Source organism: Oncorhynchus tshawytscha, linkage group LG06 (genome assembly GCF_018296145.1).
Source record: "Oncorhynchus tshawytscha isolate Ot180627B linkage group LG06, Otsh_v2.0, whole genome shotgun sequence".
Lineage (NCBI taxonomy): Eukaryota > Metazoa > Chordata > Actinopteri > Salmoniformes > Salmonidae > Oncorhynchus > Oncorhynchus tshawytscha.
In genome coordinates, this window is record NC_056434.1 from 51,525,907 (window position 1) to 51,545,284 (window position 19,378).

Consider the following 19,378-nt stretch of genomic DNA (forward strand, 5'->3'; position numbering starts at 1 on the left):
ATTGCTGCAACGATGAGCCCCTGACTGTAGCCTTTGTACATTAGTCTGACTCCTGCCTCTTACACAGTATCTCAATAAGGGAGAATGGAGCGACCCGAGACACTACAGAAAGGCAGTCATTAAAAGCAGATTAAGAATCAGAGGAAGGAGGCTGTGGATCTGAACTTGACCTTCGATAGAGGGTCCCCACACTGTAATTACTAGGGGAGGGTCTGCTATCCCTGACAAGTCAATGAGACTGAACGGACCCGGAAGTGTGTGTGTGTGTGTGTGTGTGTGTGTGTGTGTGTGTGTGTGTGTGTGTGTGTGTGTGTGTGTGTGTGCACGAGAGAGAGAGAGAGAGAGAGAGAGAGAGGGAGTCTGGTCCTGTCTGGTGTGAGAGAGTGAGAACAATGTTTTATTCAGGATTTGTGTCTAATAGGATCCTGGTGTGTGTATGGATCTTAAGCACATTAGGACTGGTGTCTGGGGTGTGGAGTGTGGACAGCATGACTGTGTTAAGGGTCAACGCATTCATATGCTGAGCAGTGGCAGAGCATTACCATACACAAACACAGGAGGAGAAGGAGGGAGTAAGGAGAAATGCATATGGACTGGACTATCATCAGTTGAATCGTTTGGGAACTTCTTTTGCAGTTCAGAAAAACAAGCCCTTTTACAACCCTACTCTACGATACCCTACTTGTCAGTGTGTGAATAGTTTTAAAAAACTTACTTCACAAACAAAATGGCACACAAAAACATCTCAGCGAGGAATAAAGGTTGAGGGAAATGCATTGCAAGTCTTTGAGAAGACTCATACAAAACACGTCACCATATTTGTCACAGGGCAAGCCGACATCTGGACTTGGAGGACATTGCGAGCGAGTACAACAAAAGGTTTGTTTACTATGCAGTATGACACTTGTGACTCTCCAAATGTCGCAATGTCAAAGCCGCCTGAAAATTGCAACATTTGGAGATTCACCCACTGTTTCTGAAGGGCACTCGGGTGTAGAAGGACTGGGATCACTCAAGATTCAAGTCTCTCCTTCAAAACAACATCTGAGGAGCTGCTAGGTGGAATAGCACTGTCAAGCGGGCACTCTGTATCCATGGCAGCCCACTGCTACTCTCAGATCTCCGTACCTACAGAGATCGTTCATCAAGCACAGACATTATGAAGACAGACGGAGCCCAAAGCCACAGACAGACAAAGCCTCCATTTCTCAACTCGCCAGAAAAGTTGGAAGAAAAGAAAACTGTAACACTTGACATCTGCGCCCCCGACCCCTCCCACTAAAACCTCTTCAACTTCCTCAATAGCGGTGTGATTAAAACCTTATAGTTCCCTAACTAAGATGTTCTGAAAACAGCGGCGGCTTATTCTCTGATGGGTGGAAGCCTCTCGGGAAGGGAGCCAATATGGGGAGTCTGGTTTAAGCTTAGGTTTATGACAGAGACAGAGAGGAGGAAGCAGAGGTCCTAGTGGTCTTAGATACACAATGACAACCTTCAATGAGGATGTTATGTATGATACCAATTTCCATTTTGTCCGGACTATTTTGTCACACGCTGATTGCCTTCCATGATGTTATGCATCATAGGCTTCATAGCAGTTCCTATTTCTCATTTTTCTTTGTATCATAGCAATTGCTATGATCCCATTTTTCTTATCCCCATTGTCGGTAGTAAATCCGCTATTTTGTAGGTTGTGTGTGAATTACATTCTTGATGGCTGCTGTGTGCTGCGAGTCAACGGTTAACATAACGTAGCTTGGACCTTCCAGTGCAGTCCTGTATCAAAGAGCATTATTTTAACTGCTGCTTTTATAATCTGCTGATGGTCAGCACTGGGTCATTCGGGCCTGTTCACTATGCACTGGGTTGTTGTGGTGTATTAGTCCAGCACAATCTGCTTCACAATTTCACATACTGTGGAAACAAACTTTAAGGCTCTAGCACAATCTGCTATCAGTTCCTGGAACATGTTTTGCCTGCTGCTATTCACAATATCACAATGTATCAATAGAACAAGTGTTCAGTCTGAATACCAACAGGGCTGTCTTTAGGACAATCCAGCTATCGATCACTACGAGGTACCAGAATATGTTACTATTGCCTGTGGGAAAGTTTGGTGAGAAAATGTGTTGAGTGGCAGGTGGTGGGGTTGGGAGGATAAAATGGAGGTGAAGATAGACCCGGTGTTGTTGAGTAGGCTTTCCACCTCCACATTCATTGAGCTCCTCTACAATAGGGCCCTCCTACCTCCCCAACTCAGCTCCTCAGCCACACACTAGCCTCTACATACTTACACCCCAATCCAGCCTCTCGCCCCCTCCCTGAACCCACAGCTCATACCCGGCTCCCACTTCAAAAGATCAGGCTACCACTGGGTCCCATCTCACATCCCAGAGCCAGGACAAGTAATCAAAGGCTCCTCAGAGGGGCTACGGAGCTCTCAAACCCTTCCATTGTTTTCTATAGGCTTCCCTACACCGCTTGGCCCAGGCCAGTGTGTGTGTGTGTGTGTGTGTGTGTGTGCGTACGTGTGTGTGTGTCTACGTGTGTGTGTGTGTGTGTGTGTGTGTGTGTGTGTGTGTGTGTGTGTGCATACGTGTGTGTGTGTGTGTGTGTGTGTGTGTGTGTGTGTGTGTGTGTGTGTGTGTGTGTGTGTGTGTGTGTGTGTGTGTGTGTGTGTGTGTGTGTGCGTACGTGTGTGTGTGTGTGTATACGTGTGTGTGTGTGTACGTGTGTGTGTGTGTGTGTGTGTGTGTGTGTGTGTGTGTGTGTGTGTGTGTGTGTGTGTGTGTGTGTGTGTGTGTGTGTGTGTGTGCGCGCGCGTCTCCAGTCCAGGTCCTATATATAACACTGTATGGGGAGTTACTTTCCTCATTACCCCTAAAACTCTGTCCCACTTTGTCTTCTTTGCGTACCGTCTAGCACAAAGAATTGAGTTGCAGGACCGAGCCGAGGCAATAAACATGGAGAGCGGACAGAGAAAAGAAAGAAGATGGAGAGGAAGGGATTCGTTCTAGTGAGTCGGGATGTGTGGCGGATGAAAGAACACGTGTTTCATACGTCCCACCTTTAGATCGGAGGTTCAACCTGTGAACACGGAAATGAGAGGAAAGTGCATTGAACGTACTGCTGTAAAATACTGCACACAATAGATTCACTTAGATTCAAAAGAGCGAACACATATGTTTCATGGCTCTTCACCTGTGAGCTTTCTGGTGGACACATGCATACACCTCGTTATGTACACCGGAGACCATCAACTGGATTCAGCCGTGGGCCAATTTTTTTTCTTGGGCGGATGGTCAGGGGGGCTGGAACATAATTACAAATCATTTGTAATACTGCAAATTGACTGCAGAATGCCCAAACAGATATAACAATTGACTAAAACATAATCATTTCAAACATTGCTTACATTTGTATACGATCACATACATGTACGTGTATATCTCTCTGTTATGCTTGGGAATAGTTTGGAAAGGTTTTCCACCATTTAAAATCACTCGGAGCTGATTTGCTGGTATTTCTACAGCCTTTTATGTCCCAACAATACATTTTTAAAAAAATATATAATAATGTGTTCTTTTTTTTTTGCTTAGAAAACTTGGTACGGCCAAATAAAATCCCCCGCGGGCCATCAGTTCAGGAACCCTGATGTACACCGGAGCTTAGCTCGTCCTGTCTAAAACAAGCTAGTTCTTATGATTCCATTCATGTATACCGAAGTTCTAATTCCTTCCACGACGACGCGGAAGGTAGGCTGTCTACTGATTGACCGAGACTACAACTGATCATCAGTGTGTGTGTGTGGATGTCAAAGTAATCCACTATCACTTATAGAACCACCAATGTAGCCAAACTTGTTCCCCTTCCTCTCGGGTCTTTCCTCGGCCCCATTTAGACAGAGCAGGTGAATACAAATCATTTCCCCTCCGTTGCTCTCCAAACGCAACGACCCATCCACTCTCAGACAGGGAGGCCACAAACAATGCTCCTTTCAAAGTGTGAGAAAATCTAATTATGCTGTTTTCTGGTGGGAGAATCACTCAGTGTTAACTTCCCCCCCCCAAAAAAATCTTGTCTAAGAAAAGCAGAGGGAAAAAACGAAGGGCGTTTTCGCACACGGTTTTGAGGTATAGTTCGAATCAGAATGACACTATTTGTTACATTGTATGTTTTTTCATTTGGTCCAGTGTGGTTTCAAAAAAAGCCAATTCAGAAACAGAACCACATGTCCACGCAAGTCATTTGCTTATTGGAAGTCAAGTCATTTGTTAAGTCCATTCATGATCATCATGAAACATCCCTTGTGTGTCCCAATCTTCACTTTCGCCAACAGCATACATGAGGAAGCCACGCATAAAGCTGCTCTAACTGTGAAGTGAATAGACCATATTCAGTAGCCTATATATCCCCGGTACAGCCCCGTCTCCCGTAACATGCAGACATGCACTGCTACACACAAAATGTTTCAGAAATCTCAAGCTATGATGCTGGTTCTTCTCCTTTATTTGGTCCGGACTGCGTTCTCACCTGCAGCGGACCGCACCGCTGTAAGAATTGAATCTGGACCGAGAACGCCCTTTTAAAGCGAACCACGGTTCATTGTTTGGTGCACTCCCGAGTGCAGATAGAATGTTCACACCAGTTCAAATGAACCGAACGAAGGGGTTAAACACAATGGAACCAATGGGACAGGGGCAAAATGACAAAACCCCATCCATTTGTCATTCCAGGCAGGCTAACGCAAACGCTCCAAAATCAATTGGAAATGATTTCAAATAGTATTTGAACCCAGCTCTGCTGAAAGACGCCTTGCTGGCTTCTAAAAACCAAGGCTTAGAGTGAACATAATGTTTTCCCTCGTGGTGTGCTTGATTGAAATGTTATCTAATGTGTTCTAATAGCTGTAATCAGGGGCAGTTCTGAACTGTTCCAAGGATATCAGCTCTGACTGCTACATGTATTAGCGACTGAGCGTACAGCCCCCGTCTCCCCTAATCTGCATCGGATGCGCTCATAAACGCGCCGCTACTCAACAGAATGTTTCCGAGATCTCAAGTTATGACGCTGGCTCTTGAATCGGACCGAGAACGCCCTTTTTGTGTGAACCACAATTTGTTGTTTCGTGTGCTCCCGAGTGTGAATAGAGTGTTCAAATGTTCAAGTGACCCGAACTAAGGGGGTAAAGAGAGACCAGAGTTCGGGGGGGAAAAAACGCACCAAACCAATTTGGTGTGAAAGCCCCCTAAGAAAAAAGAGAAACTTAGAAGGTAGCAAATATGTTTATTACTCATTGTACATGTTTTCAGTAGTAGTTGATAGAAATGTATGACAATTCCATAGAGACATTTGTTATGTTAAATGATTTTGAGTTTTGAGGGTAATCTACCTTTCTGCATACCACCTACTGTATATCCACAGCATTATTAATGATGCAATTTAGAGACTGTAGACAAAACCATTTGACCAAACAGGTAATAAATCAGAGAGTAGCGTAGGATACATTTCAGGTTATTAATATATTTGGTATGGAGCATGGGTCCCAGAGATTTCCCCAGAGATGATTACATCAAGTGAAACCCAGAACGTGAAGAAATGAAGAGTAATGTGAAAATAATAATGTGCAGCCTGGTGCCTCCTAGTTCAAACACACACTTTCAGCCCTGTCTCAATGAGCTGTCCTCACACTGGCCTGAGCTATCGCAACTCTAGTCCACCATTCAGGTTTTCATATGCTAAGTTCAACAAACAACAACCAAAGTCCCAAAGAAAGCAACAATTCCTCAAAGATAGTCCTGAGTCAACTAACTACTACTGTATTTGAATTAGAGGGTTGACAGATAGATCTTGTGTCCTGAATACTCAGTTGCTCTCTGTTTGCTCTCTTTCTACTTTCTCTCTCTTCTTTCACTCTCTTCTCTCTCCTATCTCTTCTCTCTCTTCCCTCTCTTCTCTCTCTCTCTTCACTCTCCTTCACTCCCCTCTCTCTTCTCTCTCCTATCTCTTCACTCTCTTCTCTCTCTCCTCCCTCTCTTCACTTTTTCCTCTCTCTCTTCACTCTCCTCTCTCTTCACTCTCTTCTCTCTCTCCTCCCTCTCTTCACTTTTTCCTCTCTCTCTTCACTCTCCTCTCTCTTCACTCTCTTCTCTCTCCTCCCTCTCCATTTTTTCCTCTCTCTCTTCATTCTCCTCTCTTCACGCTCTCCTCTCTCTTCACTCTCCTCTCTCTTCACTCTCCTCTCTCTTCACTCTCTCCTCTCTCTTCACTCTCTTCTCTCTTCACTCTCTTCTCTCTCTCCTCCCTCTCTTCGCTCTCTCCTCTCTCTTCACTCTCTTCTCTCTCTTCACTTTCTCCTCTCTCTTCACTCTCCTCTCTTCACTCTCCTCCCTCTCTTCTCTCTTTCACTTTCTCCTCTCTCTTCACTCTCCTCTCTCTTCACTCTCCTCCCTCTCTCTCTCTCTCACTCTCCTCCCTCTCTTCTCTCTCTTCACTCTCCTCTCTCTCACTCTCCTCCCTCTCTCCTCTCTCTTCACTCTCCTCCCTCTCTTCTCTCTCTTCACTCTCCTCTCTCTTCACTCTCCTCCCTCTCTCCTCTCTCTTCACTCTCCTCCCTCTCTTCTCTCTCTTCACTTTCTCCTCTCTCTTCACTCTCTTCTCTCTCCTCTCACTTCACTCTCTCCTCTCTCTTCACTCTCCTTCCTCTCTTCTCTCTCTTCACTTTCTTCTCTCTCCTCTCTCTTCACTCTCCTCTCTCTTCACTCTCCTCCCTCTCTTCTCTCTCTTCACTTTCTCCTCTCTCTCACTCTCCTCTCTCTTCACTCTCCTCTCTCTCTCTCTTCACTCTCCTCCCTCTCTCTCTCTCTTCACTTTCTCCTCTCTCTTCACTCTCTTCTCTCTCTCTCACTTCACTTTCTCCTCTCTCTTCACTCTCCTTCCTCTCTTCTCTCTCTTCACTTTCTTCTCTCTCCTCTCTCTTCACTCTCTCCTCTCTCTTCACTCTCCTCTCTCTTCACTCCTCTCTCTCTTCACGTTCTCCTCTCTCCTCTCTCTTCACTCTCTCCTCTCTCTTCACTCCTCTCTCTCTTCACTCCTCTCTCTTCACTTTCTCCTCTCTCTCTCTCTCTCTCTCTCTCTCCCCATCTCTTCACTCTCTTCTCTCCTCTCTCTCTTATTTTCAATTTTTCTACTAAAATATCATTTGATGGGAATCGATCTAATTAACTATTAGAGGCTGAGTAATGCATGATATTTTACGGAGAACAAAATAACTGTGAGATAGCGATCTCTCTTCACTAAGCGAATTGGATGTTCTTATTACTTCGCTGTGACCTCATTTCATTACAGAAATACTTTGGAGAAATTAAAGGAAGAATGCTAGTGATTAAAAGAACCCCCAGTTGGGTTGGCAGACCTGTGTTCATAAAGTACTCAAAATAATAGAATAGAATAATATTAGAATATAGAATATCCTTTATCTGGGCTTGGTTGAGCTTGCCTGGCGCAATCTAACCAATAGGATAGTGGAAAAATGGCAAAAACCCCATCCATTTGTCATTCCAGGCAGGCTAAAGCAAATGCTCCAAAAGCAATTGGAAATGATTTCAAATAGTATTTGAACCCAGGTCTGCTGAAAGACGCCTTGCTGGCTTCTAAAAACCAAGGCTTAGAGTGAACATAATGTTTTCCCTTGTGGTGTGCTTGATTGAAATGTTATCTAATGTGTTCTAATAGCTGTAATCAGGGGCAGTTCTGAACTGTTCCAAGGATATCAGCTCTGACTGCTACATGTATTAGCGACTGAACGTACAGCCCCCGTCTCCCCTGATCTGCATCGGACGCGCTCATAAACGCGCCGCTACTCAACAGAATGTTTCCGAGATGAAAGCTTCACCTGTTCACCTCTGAGTTGTGTTCATTACGGCACACAGTGTAAAGGTTTGGTAACAGAAAACTAAAACGACTTATTGGACCAGAGCAGATAGTTCTTCTATTTGGTGCCTATGACCCTCGATTTCCGTGCATAGAACTGAGACATACGGCAGTGGTCCTGAGCACTCTACCTACTTTACTTTATTAAGTAACATTTTGGCAGAAATATCAGCCCACAGAGAGACGCACGAGATTGAACTTCGCTCAACTTTCTAGAGCAGTGGTCACCAAACGGTCGATCGTAAAATCGACTGGTCGGTCTCCAAGACATTCCTAGTCGATCACCAAACATTTCTGTTAAAAAAAACAACGATAAAGCCTTGTGTTCCTATTTTATTTTATTCATCTCAGGCTGTTGGCGGTAGGTGCACCCGATTCAGCTGCCCCCGAGTCGGCCAACTGTTGCCATTTTGAACCATTTCATCTGTCTGAAAGTACAAATTCTGCCTTCCCGGCGGGCCGGTAGAGCAAATCAAGTGCATTTTACACTAGGCCTACCGCTGGCCAATCAGATGTCTCAGATGACCGTGTCTGAAGTAACGTAACAGGCATAAAAGAAAGCTACAGCAAAGTTGATACTGTGAGATTTCGAAAATGTTTAAAACCATGACTAGAGAGGGACTGTCAACGAACACAGCAAAGAGCTGCTGTTTTTATGAGTGAGTTCATGTTTATGTTCTTACTCAGCACTGTCAACACTTTGTATTCAACACTTTTATCAGCCATAAAATGCACATTCTTCCTATTTCCACTCAGCGCTGCAACAAGCACTGCAGCAGTAATGAATGAGGAGAAAAATGTATCTATAAGGTTGCGTTGTTGTTATTATTAGCGGCTTGGATCTTTTTTAACCAGTTGGATTTAGGGGGCGCTATTTTCATTTTTGGATGAAAAACGTTTAAACAAGATATTTTGTCAAGAAAAGATGCTCGACTATGCATATAATTGACAGCTTTGGAAAGAGGACACTCTGACGTTTCCAAAACTGCAAAGATATTGTCTGTGAGTGCCACAGAACTGATGTTACAGGCGAAACCCAGATAAAAATCCAACCAGGAAGTGCCACATTTTTTGAAACCGCCTCATGCCAATGACTCCTTATATGGCTGTGAATGAGCTACGAATGAGCTTACGTTTTCCACGTTTTCCCCAAGGTGTCTACAGCATTGTGACGTCTTTTTAGGCATTTCCCTTGAAGAATGGCTGTAAGGGACCATATATGGCATGTGGTCACATGGTGTCTCCTGCAGAAAACCTTGCATAAAATACTGAGGTAGCCATTTTTCCAATCGCTTCTTATGAGAAACCAACTGCCTCGACGGATATATTATCGAATATATTTGTTAAAAACACCTTGAGGATGGATCCTAAACAACGTTTGCCGTGTTTCTGTCGATATTATGTAGCTAATTTCGAAAAAAGTTTGGCGTTATAGTTGTAGCATTTTTCGGTCGAATTCTCAGCCAAGCAATGGTGAAGAAACGGGAGCTTTTTCGCCTCCAAAAATAATATTTTTGGAAAAAAGGGAACATTTGCTATCTAACTGGGAGTCTCCTGAGTGAAAGCATCCGAAGTTCTTCAAAGGTAAATGATTTAATTTGGTTGCTTTTCTTATTTTCGTGAAAATGTTGCCTGCTGCCAGCAGAGCCTAGCATAGCATTATGCCTTGATAAACTTACACAAATGCTTGTCTAGCGTTGGCTGTAACGCATATTTTGAAAATCTGAGATGACAGTGTTGTTAACAAAAGGCTAAGCTTGTGTTTGAATATATTTATTTCATTTCATTTGTGATTTTCATGAATAGGAAAAGTTTCTAGGGGTATTTATGTCCACTGCGTTATGCTAATTCGTTTGAGGCTATGATTACGCTCCCGGATCCGGGTTTGCTCGTCGCAACTGGTTAATATCGAGGAATATTTCACTTTCTCTCTTCATAGGAGTAACAACATGAATTTGTGCATGAGGCAGAAATAATGCATTTCGCCTCGAGTTTCGCAATCAGCTGGAAGACGGTGTCCATTTTTGGTCAGTGTCAATGGAGGAAAGAGAGAGTGGAGGGATGTTGAGAAGCGGACCCTCAGTCTGCTGTTCTCTCCCTCTGCTGAGACTGACCATCAGATGCAGGCACCATCAGCCCAGTAAAATTAAAATAAAAAGTAAATGTATGCTCACTCAGCTGTGCTTCATAAGTAATGCAACAACAGATCTATTACCGGTGTGATCATACAACCTACCTCAAATTGCCTCCAAGAATGCCCATCATTCTTTTCAAAATTCTTCAAGCTCTGTCAAATTGGTTGTTGATCATGGATAGATTTTCAGGTCTTGCCAAAGATTTGAATGTAAATTTAAGTTAAAACACGCACTTTCAGGAACACGCACTTTGTTCTTGGTAAGCAACACCGGCGTAGATTTGGCCTCGTGTTTTAGGTTATTGTCCTTCTGAAAGGTGAATGAATCTACCTGTGTCTGGTAGAGAGCTGACTGAACAAAGTTTTCCTCTAGGATTTTTCCTGTGCTTAGCTCCATTCTGTTTCATTTTTAGCTCCATTCTGTTTCATTTTTATTCTGAAAAACTCCCCACTCCCCCTGATTACAAGCATACTCATAACATGATGCAGCCACCACTATGCATGAAAATATGGAGAGTGGTACTCAGTAATGTGTTGTATTGGGATTTGCCCCAAACATAAAACGTTGTATTCAGGACAAAAAGTTAATTGCTTTGCCACATTTTTAAAATACCAAACTAATAACAGTGTTCCAGTCAGTGTTGACAGGGATTGGGATTCGGATAGGAAGTGGGCGCTAATTCAAGGGAGAGGTCTGTCTGAGTGGTGTACTGTACACAGTAATGGGTGGGTGAAGCCAGCATGGCCCCTGGTGCTCGGAACCACTCTGAACAGGCCGACAGAGGGCAGAGGGCAGCATTAAAGGGTTAGCCACCCAGCTGGGCATCCTGGGTCTGTGTCTATCTAATGACCTCTATACCCGACCCCCTCCAACTTTTTATGTCATCAGCCACCACTGGTTTGTGTGCCACCCATCCAGGGGCTTAATGCTTAGGCCAGGGTCATTCCACTGTCCTTAAACACCAGACAGGGGGAATGACAGGAGCATAAATATTTGTAGCGTAGAGTCAGACCATGGACATCCCCACCTCCAAAGTCAATTCTACTCACTATGGTGGATACGAAGGATGAATGAATGCATTTACACACAGGTCACAGTACGGGCAATGCAAAAATAAATGACATCTCAACTGGTGATACAAATCCCTGATATAAAGTGAGATAAAGTGTAACTATATGTCTGTAAGCTCTCAGTCTCAGATTGCATTAGGCAGCCAATTTCTTGGGGGAGAATCACTCTGGAGGCTAAAGGTGATTTCTCAATATGAGTCTGCAGAGATCTAGGCACGCACAAATACACACACACACACACGTTTACAAAGATGCAGTGGACTTAGTGATTTAGAGGCCAGTCCGCCACATTTTTTATGCGTTTTAATAGTAAAGCCAAAATATAACATTTTAATGTGCCATGAACTAGTGCTGAGCAATTAACCCAAAATGTTGGTTATTTTTGTGTTTTTTTAAGCAATGAATTGACGACTTGGGTTCAGCTATTTGAATTCCATTTCATTCGGTTTATTTCTGTGAGCTCAATGTGCACATTGCAGCTGCAGTTTCTCTAGAGATAAAACTGATCATGCCCGAACTGTGTGATATAGTAGGGAGTTGTAGTTTGATATAGAGTTGAAATGTTTTTCAATTCTGAGTTCGCGTCCCAACATTACACTTTCTGTCCATCACAGAAGACTGAAATATAACACAACCGTTTGACATGGAAACACCAGATTTTCGTCATTTATTATTTATTTTATGTTTATTAATTCTGAAATAAGGGGGGAAAAAATCTGAATAACATTCCACCCATGAGGCCGGTAGGTCATTTGACAGCAGGAAAGGGCTACAGTCAAGTAATGTGAATAAGTGATGGATAATGAGCAGTAACCGGCAGTCATTCCCGTCATGGGACTTTTATTAGTATTTTATTCTATATTGTTACAGCATTCAACCCACACAACGCATAGCGCATTTAATGTCAAAAAAATTATTGTTTAATTTTTTTATATTCAAACCCAAGCCGAACCGACCTAAAAAAAAAGTACTAATCGCTCAGCACTACCGTGAACACATCCAGACATGATGTTTCCATGTGACTGTCAAAGAAATCACTTCAAAAGTCGGTTACCTACAGGACTACACAACTTCATCCAAAATAATTCCGGCGTCCGAACAACTTTCCTGAAACGAGCAAGCGAAACAGTGCCTCCTGTTTTACTATGTAGCCCGTGACATGCCCATAGTCTCTCCTGCCAGACAGCATCAGATACACGGGGTACATATACATACTGTGTGTCACGCCCTGATCTGTTTCACCTGTTCCTGTGATTGTCTCCACCCCCTCCAGGTGTCACTTATTTTCCCCAGTGTATTTATCCCTGTGTTTCCTGTCTCTCTGTGCCAGTTTGTCTTGTATGTTTCCAAGTCAACCAGCGGTTTTTCCGTTCTCCTGCTTTTTGCATTCTCCTTTTCTAATCCTCCCGGTTTTGACCCTTGCCTGTTTCTGGACTTTGTACCCACCTGCCTGACCATTCTGCCTGCCTTGACCACGAGCCTGTCTGCCAATCTGTACCACCTATGATCTGGTATTGACCTTTTTGCCTGTCCACGACCATTCTCTTGCCGACCTCTTTGGATGAATAAACATTGTAAGACTCCGAACATCTGCCTCCTGTGTCTGCATTTGGGTCTCGCCTTGTGTCATGGTACCTTTGCCTCTGCCTCTTTTTAATAAAGAAATGTGTTAACTCATTGTTCCGTTAAAATGATATCTTCTTTGTTTTCCTTTTCTCTGACCCGCTCTGAACATTCCTCATTGCTGCTGGCTCTGAACATTCCTCATTGCTGCTGGCTCTGAACATTCCTCATTGCTGCTGGCTCTGAACATTCCTCATTGCTGCTGGCTCTGAACATTCCTCATTGCTGCTGGCTCTGAACATTCCTCATTGCTGCTGGCTCTGAACGTTCCTCATTGCTGCTGGCTCTGAACATTCCTCATTGCTGCTGGCTCTGAACATTCCTCATTGCTGCTGGCTCTGAACGTGCCTCATTGCTGCTGGCTCTGAACATTCCTCATTGCTGCTGGCTCTGAACGTGCCTCATTGCTGCTGGCTCTGAACATTCCTCATTGCTGCTGGCTCTGAACATTCCTCATTGCTGCTGGCTCTGAACATTCCTCATTGCTGCTGGCTCTGAATGTGCCTCATTGCTGCTGGCTCTGAATGTGCCTCATTGCTGCTGGCTCTGAACATTCCTCATTGCTGCTGGCTCTGAACATTCCTCATTGCTGCTGGCTCTGAACATTCCTCATTGCTGCTGGCTCTGAATGTGCCTCATTGCTGCTGGCTCTGAATGTGCCTCATTGCTGCTGGCTCTGAATGTGCCTCATTGCTGCTGGCTCTGAACATTCCTCATTGCTGCTGGCTCTGAACATTCCTCATTGCTGCTGGCTCTGAACATTCCTCATTGCTGCTGGCTCTGAACATTCCTCATTGCTGCTGGCTCTGAACATTCCTCATTGCTGCTGGCTCTGAACATTCCTCATTGCTGCTGGCTCTGAACATTCCTCATTGCTGCTGGCTCTGAACATTCCTCATTGCTGCTGGCTCTGAACATTCCTCATTGCTGCTGGCTCTGAATGTGCCTCATTGCTGCTGGCTCTGAATGTGCCTCATTGCTGCTGGCTCTGAACATTCCTCATTGCTGCTGGCTCTGAACATTCCTCATTGCTGCTGGCTCTGAACATTCCTCATTGCTGCTGGCTCTGAACATTCCTCATTGCTGCTGGCTCTGAACATTCCTCATTGCTGCTGGCTCTGAACATTCCTCATTGCTGCTGGCTCTGAACATTCCTCATTGCTGCTGGCTCTGAACATTCCTCATTGCTGCTGGCTCTGAACGTGCCTCATTGCTGCTGGCTCTGAACATTCCTCATTGCTGCTGGCTCTGAACGTGCCTCATTGCTGCTGGCTCTGAACATTCCTCATTGCTGCTGGCTCTGAACATTCCTCATTGCTGCTGGCTCTGAATGTGCCTCATTGCTGCTGGCTCTGAATGTGCCTCATTGCTGCTGGCTCTGAACGTGCCTCATTGCTGCTGGCTCTGAACGTGCCTCATTGCTGCTGGCTCTGAACATTCCTCATTGCTGCTGGCTCTGAATGTGCCTCATTGCTGCAGGTTAATTGAAATGAAAGTCACGTTTGCATTCATATCGCTTGAAAAAAAGCGAGCGGAGCAGATAAATTAATATTATTTTATGCATTTGATTGGTAGTACTATTTTATTTAGTTATGCCCTGCTCACGAGGCCACTTGATGATGTGAGGCCAGAGGCAATTGCCTCTTCTGCCTAATGGTAAGTCCGCCACTCTATGGGGTTACATCAAAATGCGGCTATTTGTATTCTGCAACACCTAGCACTATGAAGCATGTGGTTTATATTGATGAGCAGATAGACTTGGCCTTGGGACCATGACCCAGACGTATCGACCACATAAATCATTGCAATTCTCAGTCAGCCCTGCACACTTCCAAATAGATAGATCACGGCATAACACACCAGGCCAGTGGACCGTGTGAGGACAATCCTCTCTGTCCAGATACGTACATACTCTGAATTACTGGACACGGTTTGAATTTGTCCGACTGAGACCATCCATCCAATAGGACCTTGTGGTGTTTGTATAGAAGGACGTTTTGTCCCTGTGCTTAAGGTGGATATATGGATTATAAATGAAAGGATAGAAGCAGAGGAAAGGAGTGATAGAGAGGGAGACGGAGATTGATGGAGAGAGGGAGACGGAGACGGGGAAAGAGAAGGAGGGGGGAGGGAAGTGAGGGAGAGACACAGTGATGAGATGGAGATGGAGAGGGAGAGCCAGATATAGACTGGCAACTCCTCTTCCTCTCCATCTGTCCATCTGTCCACCAGTGTGTCAGGCCAGCTCAGCTATACATGTATCACACACAACCACACAGGCCAGAGGAGAGTGCCCCCCTTGGAGAGTTCTCTCTCTCTCACTCTCTCTATCCCTGTCTCTTCAGGACACAGCCAGATGCTTCAACAAGAAGAGAGGTCAGAGAAAGGTCAGAGAGATGTGCTCTAGTCTGTGTATCTGTCTGAAGTCACTGGTGTCCTTGAGGCCCCCATCTGCGCTAGAGCTGACCCTAGAACAGCTGAGAGGTTTCTGTGTGTATGTGAGGCATACCCTAGATCTGTGTTACAGCTGATCCTAGACCTGATGCTGGTTAATCTCATTGCTTTCTCCACTGGGGAAAGCTACCTGCTGCTCGACTCACAGGGAGAGGCTAATCCATTACACCAGGCACCAGCACACTTTGGCAGATGACTGTAGCAGCTTGGGTGGCAGGGAGGGAGGGACAGTTCATGGGGGGGGGTTCATGGCGACATCTTATATTTGCGCTTTGGTTATTTTGAACCTAGTGCACTGTTTTGAGTGTAGGAGGCTGCCATAGTGTAGTTAAGTGGGTTATTCATCAGAACAACAATATACATTGATTTGATTGTCTCGTGTATGTGACATAAGAAAAATCCAACACTATGAAAAAGATTGTGTCATTTACACACCTATCCATGTGTGTTTATCTGAACTGCAGCAATGACTCTTCATTCTGGGTGGATCTTCCCTCAGCTTTCACCCCCCACCCCCTGTCTCTGCCAGCTGACACCAAAACCTACAAAACACAAGCAACAATACCAACAAGCTCTCCGGAAGCAAGCCAGGGAACTCTGTGAAAGAGAGCCTGGGTGACGTGAATAGAAACCTCTGCATCGGCCATATTCGTCCCTCTGTCCTGAATACGGCCGCTCACAAAGACCCGTTGGTTCACACCTCAGTGTGTTTCAAACTGAGCCTCTCTCTGTAGCCCTCTCTCTTTGTCTCTCTCACTCTCTCCTCTCTCTGGCCCCCTCTCTCTCTCTCTCTATGCCGGGGTGGAGATTCAAAAGTGTAGACTCAGCCTCTCTTGCCTGGAACACACAGCGGTATTGAACAACACATACACAACAAGCGGCAGAGAGAAAGAGAGTGAGCGAGAGATAGAGAGACAGAGAGTGTGAGAGAGAGAGACAGGGGGTAGAGAGAGAGAGAGAGAGACAGATAGGGGGTAGAGAGGGGGGTAGAGAGAGAGAGAGAGAGACAGATAGGGGGTAGAGAGAGGGGGGGTAGAGAGAGAGCGAGCAATGGAAAGACAGAGAGAGTGAGTCAAGAGAGATTAACAAACAGAGAGAGGAAGAGACAGACAGAGAGGTAAAGAGTGAGAGGAGCGAGGGAATGTGTGTGACTGTGGGGTTGGTGTTTGTCATCCAAATGTGAGCTGTGAGTGCCTAGATGAGCTCAGAGATGTCAGTGTTCCTTTACATGTCAGTTTCCCTTTACATCTCTCTCCCATTCCATCTCCCTGGCTCTAACGCCCTCCTTCTCTACCCCCCTCTCTCTCCCTTCCATATCCCTGGCTCTAACGCCCTCCTTCTCTACCCCCCTCTCTCCCCTTCCATCTCCCTGGCTCTAACGCCCTCCTTCTCTACCCCCCCTCTCTCCCCTTCCATCTCCCTGGCTCTAACGCCCTCCTTCTCTACCCCCCTCTCTCCCCTTCCATCTCCCTGGCTCTAACGCCCTCCTTCTCTACCCCCCCTCTCCCCTTCCATCTCCCTGGCTCTAACGCCCTCCTTCTCTACCCCCCCCTCTCTCCCCTTCCATCTCCCTGGCTCTAACGCCCTCCTTCTCTACCCCCCTCTCTCCCCTTCCATCTCCCTGGCTCTAACGCCCTCCTTCTCTACCCACTCCCTTCCCCCCTCCCTCCCTCCCTCCCTCCCTCCCCCCCTCCCTCCTCTCTCTCTCTCTCTCTCAGCTGTGCAGCATCTAATGGATCTCGCTGCAGTGTCCGCCTGCACTGATGTTTGTGGGGCAGTAGGTGGAACGACCGAGGTGGGAGGTAGGATCCTTCACAGTCCACTAAACACACTGACTTCATGTCCCCTCCTCTTAAAGGCAATGTACTATCACTTCAACAGGACCTTATAACAGGAACGGCATTGTCATCATCACAGCGCTAGGTTCAGCACCGACTGCTTTCGTACACAGGGCAAAGGTTACTCCGGGTCGTGTTGTGGCCTGCTGCAGTAAGTGTTATAATGTGTTACGACACCTACAGTATGTTATAATGCATTATGACACCTTTTAGTCTCATGTCGCCACACTTCCAAATGGAATGTTCCCTCAGCATGAAATCCATGTGTTCTGACACCTTATGTTAATAGAAGAGACACCAGAACACTTTATTCTGAAGTGCCATTACAGTGCTATTGAGACACGTTATTATTTAAGCACAACTGGGACACTTTATTCTCAAAGTGGCATGTTTAAGACCAATGCTCCCTTAGCTCAATGGGGGGGTGAAGAGGGACCAAAAAGATAGGCTTGTTACCGTGACAACTATCAGCTTTTCCATGCACTGAACAGACACATTTGGGCACTCTATATGACACTGCATGAAGCTAAAACCATGTGGCGCCTCCAAAAACGTGCCCCAATTTGAGGGTGGGACACATTGGCACACAGCGTTAGTGGACAAGCGCCAATCACAAACGCACGCAATGACCTTTAGCCTGCAGCTAGGCGAATGGCTAGGCTACACTAGAGGCGGATCTTGCAATTAAGGAGCAGATTCCATCCGAGCAAGGGAAAGTCATGACATTGCCATGGGAGGGCAGCCATTCAGTCGTTGATTCATTCCTAGGCTAGACCACTAAATTGTACAGCGCCACTTCACGCATTCCATTTCGCATGCTGGTAATATCAGACGTGGAGTCTTTTTCAGAGCAGAAACCGCCCAGGCATCCCAAGTGATAGATGGGAAACACGTGTTTAAGTTTGAGGACAAGGCGTTAACATGCCATGTGTTGGAGGGAAATGAAACGGTTTGGGGAAGAGAGGATGTTGTGTATGAAATGTGATATGAAGGAATATCAGCACAAAGACCCAGTGAACACCAGTGACCTAAAGTACAGTAGCTATGTATCGTAGCATGACTTACCAGAGAAGACCCGATCCACTCCAATCTCCTGTTCCAGACTCAACACTCCTGTCTGTTCTTCTTCAATCTGAAAACCAGGGGAAATTGAGATACAGTATGTCTCAGCATTCATATGCCGTAGCATTTGACCGTTCTCCTTCCCATCAGAAAGAACATCGCTTTTACCAATTTCCTCCCAGAGCCGCTGAGAGCCCGGCTAGCAAGACTAGAATCATCCTCGGGGTGCTGTTTCAAAGCGAGACAGTTTTTGCAGCAGTATGCATGTTTGTGACACAGTTTTGTAATTCCTTCACACAGTGGGGACACCTCTCTATGTCTCATGGGGGGGGTACTCTCTTTTTTCTATTTCCATAAGCCACTAAATCCCCTTTCACTGGATCTGTCCTGGAACCCATCCCGGTCACACCATAGATTACAGACCGGGATGTTGCTCGAGGAAACGTTGCTATGATCTCTGCCAGATCTGATGAAAATATCGTTCTTTTTACACAGCGTAGCATAGCCTAATCTCCCAAAAGCCATTGATACGGGCTTCCACTTCCATTGATATTCCCAGTGTGAAACGGAGTTGAAACACCCGGACTATGCTCGGGAGGGAGTGAAAGCAGAGGATATATCTGAGGTACCTACTGTATGTGCACACGAGGTTTATTAATTCAGAAATATACAGCTTATCCAAACGGACGAGTGGGACACTACAGCCCGTGGCAACGAGCTAGAGGGAGAGAGGGGTAAGCAGTGCGTGTGTGTGTGTGTGTGTGTGTGTGTGTGTGTGTGTGTGTGTGTGTGTGTGTGTGTGTGTGTACATATACACTACCGTTCAAAAGTTGGGGGTCACTTAGAAATGTCTTTGTTTTTTTAAAGATAAGTACATTTTTTGTCCATTAAAATAACATAACATTGATCAGAAATACAGTGTAGACATTGTTAATGTTGTAAATGACTATTGTAGCTGGAAACGGCAGATTTTTTATGGAAAACTAGACACTAAAGTGCTTGTCCTCTTGCTCAGTTGTGCACCGGGGCCTCCCACTCCTCTTTCTAGTCTGGTTAGAGCCCGTTTGCACTGTTCTGTGAAGGGAGTAGTTAACAGCGCTGTACAAGACCCTCAGTGTCTTGGCAATTTCTCGCATGGAATAGCCTTCATTTCTCAGAACAAGAATAGGCTGATGAGTTTCAGAAGAAAGTTCTTTGTTTCTGGCCATTTTGAGCCTTTAATTGAACCCACAAATGCTGATGCTCCAGATCCTCAACTAGTCTA

General features: G+C 45.4%; 1 protein-coding gene across 15 annotated transcripts in view; it reads right to left on the reverse strand.

The window, feature by feature from the left end:
- Positions 1-19,378, reverse strand: part of LOC112252689 (neuronal cell adhesion molecule-like) — a 113,183-nt gene that overhangs the window by 43,569 nt on the left and 50,236 nt on the right. For 14 of the 15 annotated variants that reach the window (XM_042323358.1, XM_042323354.1, XM_042323352.1 and 11 more), the window contains exon 2: positions 18,118-18,184. The exons of the other annotated variant lie outside the window; for it this stretch is intronic. The gene's annotated coding sequence lies outside the window, so the exon portion shown is untranslated. The remainder of the gene's footprint in view (positions 1-18,117; positions 18,185-19,378) is intronic. 15 annotated transcript variants of the gene reach the window in all.